At 38.4% G+C, this 4336-nt stretch overlaps 1 pseudogene; it reads right to left on the bottom strand.

Annotated features, from left to right (window-relative positions):
- Window positions 1-918: 918 nt before the first annotated feature.
- On the bottom strand, window positions 919-1128 carry LOC136170114 (small nucleolar RNA SNORA70; annotated as a pseudogene).
- Window positions 1129-4336: the final 3208 nt, after the last annotated feature.

The raw sequence follows: 4336 nt of genomic DNA, 5'->3' as shown, positions 1-4336 counted from the left end.
ACTCTATGGCTGATTCATATCAATGTATGACAAAACCCACTGAAAAAAAAAATATATATATATAAAATAAAAATTTAAAAAAGATATCTGGTGAAGGAGAAATAGTACAGTCTTAGAAGTTCAACAAATCTAGTTTTAAGTTTTTTAATTGCCCTGAACTGACTATGGAGATCAATAATTTCTCTGGACAAGAGCAAGAGTTGATATACCAGTCCCAAAGGGGTTGATCTGAGGATTTAAGATATGAGCCAGGCATATGATAAATATTTTCTCCAACTCTCCAAGATTGAAATATGGGAACTGAATATTCCAGCAGAAATAATTAGGGGTGGTAGCATGGTGTGCTACATGTGAAAGTGTGGGTTCCTTTTTCCCAGAAATAATTATGCCAATTTGGGCATATTTTTATTTTGGCAAATGTTCATTTTTAGGCATCAAAGTAAAACTGAATGTTCTTGTCATCAAATAATGAAGTGAAAGAAGATATCTGAGATAAAACAATAACTATTTTTTTTACAGGAAAATAAGATTTATTGGTGGGCATAATTAAGGAGAAAACTGTGCCAAAGCTCTCATGAGTGCAGGGCCAGTCATTTGTCCAGGGGACCACAATTAGGGATGCATCAGATGAGCTGCATTTCTGCCACCATGTTTTCAAATTCATCTGCATTAAACTTAGTAAATCCCCACTTCTTGGAGATGTGGACCTTCCGGCACCAAAGGAACTTGAGTTTGGCCTTGCAGACTACCTCAGTTGCATGATCTTTGCTCTACAGTTTGGTGCAGATATAAAAACATTATGACTTGGCCAGTGTGGACCCTGGCCACTGTGTCCTGGGGTTTCCCAAAGGCGCTGCACATACCTGTCTGGAGCCTAGACAGGGGACAGCATGCCAGTCTTGAATATCCACTGGAAAGTGTTGTCTCCAAGGTCCCTTATGGCTACCTGTACAGGCAGCAGGCTGCATACACTACCAAGGATTAAGATATGAGCCAGGTATATGATAAATATTTTATCCAACTCTCCAAGATCAAAATATAGGAATTGAATATTCCAGTAGTTGTCTGCAGCTACTGCACACTGGGCCCTCATGGGAAAAAGGGCACAGTTGGCTTAAATGGCTGCAAAAATAGCTATTATTAATAAAATTATACTCTTAAAAACTTTTCATGAAGAAATGAAGACACATAGCTTCACGTGCATAATATTTCATATCTTATAGATAAATTGCATATATTATTTTATATACTGCTTTTGATATATCTCATATTATCCCTACTTGCTTTTTTGTTTTCTAGATCCTATCTTCATTCTGAGAAAGGCTTAACACAGGAATAATAGACTCAATATTCTTCTCCCATATCCATAGTCACTGTATTAGTTTCTCAGAGTTCCTATAACAAATTACCAAAAAAAGAGTGTTTTAACACAACAGAGCTTTTCTCTCGCACTTCTGGATGCCAGAAATCCAAAAGCCAATGTATGGTAGAACTACACTCCCCCTGTGGTCTGTAAAGGAGAGTTCCTCTTGCCACTTTCCAACTTCTAGTGGTTCAAGATTTCCTTGGTTTGTGGCTGCATAACTCCAAAATCTGCCTCCATCTCATGAGATCTTACCTTGTCACGCTTTTCTTAGAAGGATACATGCCACTGGATTTAGAGTCCACCTGGATAAACGAAGATGATTTCATCCTGAAATTTTTAATTAGCATCTGCACAGACCCTTTTCCAAATAAAATGTCACATTCTTAGTTTCCTGAGGTCAGGATATTGGTTTTTGTTTTTCGAGGAGCTCCTATTCTAGGCACTAGTCTTACCTATTTGGTTTTTTCATTCAGCCACAGTGTTTCTTTTTATTTTTTTTTTAATTTTTTAAATTAATTTATTTATTTTAATTGGAGGCTAATTACTTGACAACATAGTGGTGGTTTTTGCCATACACTGACAAGAATTCACCACACGTGTACCCGTGTCTCTCCATCCCAAAACCCCCTCCCACCTCCCTCCCCATCCCATCCCTCTGGATTGTCCCAGTGCACCAGTTTTGAGTGCCCTGTTTTATGCATCACATTTGAACTGGTCATCTATTTCACATATAGTAATATACATGCTTCAATGTTATTTTCTCAAACCATCCCTCCCTCACCTTCATCCACAGAGCCCAAAAGTCTGTTCTTTATATCTGTGTCTCTTTTGCTGTCTTGCAAGTAGGGTCATCGTTACCATCTTTCTAAATTCTGTATATATGCGTTAATATACTGTATCAGTGTTTTTCTTTCTGACTTACTTCACTCTGTATAATAGGCTACAGTTTCATCCACCTCATTAGAACTGAGTCAAATGTGTTCTTTTTAATAATGAGTATTATTCCATTGTGTATATGTACCACAGCTTTCTTATCTATTCATCTGCTGATGGACATGTAGGTTGCTTCTATGCCCTAGCTATTGTAAACATTGCTGCAATGAACACTGGAATACACATGTCTCTTTTAATTATGGTTTCCTCTGTGTGCATGTCCAGCAGTGGGATTGCTGAGTCATATGGCAGTTCTATTTCCAGTTTTTTAATGGAATCTCCACACTATTCTCTATAGTGGCACTACTAGTCTGTAATCCCACAAACAGTGTAAGAGGATTCCCTTTTCTCCACACCCTCTCCAGCATTTCTTGTTTGTAGACATTTTGATAGCAGCCATTCTGACTGGCATGGGATAGTACCTCACTGTGGTCTTGATTTGCATTTCTCTGATAATGAGTGATGTTGAGCATCTTTTTATGTGTTTGTTAGCCATCTGTATGTCTTCTTTGAAGAAATGTCTGCCATATGATCTAACAGGGTCTCAGCACCAATGGGTTTACTAGGGGCCATCACTCAGGCAGGCAAATTCTGCCTAGCACACACCAAAATTCCAGATTCCCAGGAGGAAAGCAGATGTTCAGCACAAAACATACTTTTTTTTTGCACTGAGAGTTTAGTCACAGTGACCCACTCTGTGCATAAATTTGAAAAATCTGAAATCCACACTCTTGGATGCCAACCACAGGGCACCCTTGAAAGCAGACCTTTGTAAAGATTACATTCTCATGCCTTCCTCTGCTCGGGAGCCTTACCCTTTATATATTATTCCCTTTCCTATCTGTACACCTTGGTCCTCTCTTTTTGCACATTCTTATCACCATTTAAATAATCTCACATCTTCAAGAATAAAAATCCTCCCAACTCACATTTTCCTCCAGCCACCTCACTATCATTCTTTATCACTACCTTCACCTTCATATGTATTCAGTAACAATCTTGAAAGAATTCTGAACCCTACATTTTTCCTTTCCTCAGTTAATTCTTATTCACCTAACCACCCTCTAACTCTATCCAGAAGCGCTTCACTATAACTGCTGTAGCATAAATCACCCACTGATATTCTGGTTGCTAGATAAACCCAATGTTTTTACAGTTGTAAGCTGTCAGCAGCAAGGTAACTGTTGGCATTGCTATCCTTTAGGGATGTTGCTATTTTGTGATCTCTGGCCACTTCTCAGCCTTCTTTCCCTCTGTCCACCCTCTACAAGTTGATTTGGCACAGGCATTTGCCCAAACCTACTTTTTCACCTCATAAAACTGACTGGCCAATCTTCACTGGCCATGGATAAGTTGTCACATTTCCATTCACCTTTCCATTGTGGGTGAACACAATCCCTGGCTTGATTTTAAAAAATAATGTAAGGAATCTAAAATTTCTCAAGTGATAAAAATATTAAAAATCTATTAAAGACATGTGGTAAAGGGGTATACCCTTATGAAAAAAATAAAAAGATCTGTCTTAAGATCACATATTCCTCAGCCAAATTCATTAAGCAACTGACATAGGAATTCGTTCCTGTCATTTCTGGGATCTCATCCAGCCATCCGATTAAACAGACTCTATGTGCCAGGGTTTGTATTAGCCACTGAAGACAAACACATTTAATTGCTCAAACAGTATTCCTTTCCCTTTATCTCTTACTAACAGTAGGGATTTCTAAGTTATTATGCAATTTCTTTGCCACAGAATTCCAAGAGGCGTCGTCTGCAAAAAAGGGACAATGAAACAAGATCCTTACTCTGTTTAAGGCAACAATAAACCTAGCTCAAGACTTAATTAAGTGAACCCTGGAATCAGCATTTTAAAGCCCTCCTGATGATTCTAATCTCTTGCCAAAGTTGGAACCACTGTTAAAGCTAGTCACCATAACAGCTTTCCTGTTTTCTAGATTTCTATACGGTGAAATGTGGCCCATTTGGACCTAGTCAGATATAAGCTGTCTGGACGGTGTTCTAGGAAAATGCTTGCTTTCC

The sequence above is a fragment of the Muntiacus reevesi genome, chromosome 5, assembly GCF_963930625.1.
Source record: "Muntiacus reevesi chromosome 5, mMunRee1.1, whole genome shotgun sequence".
NCBI lineage: Eukaryota > Metazoa > Chordata > Mammalia > Artiodactyla > Cervidae > Muntiacus > Muntiacus reevesi.
The sequence above is the reverse complement of the archived record's forward strand: the minus strand, read 5'-3'. Positions and strand labels throughout refer to the sequence as shown.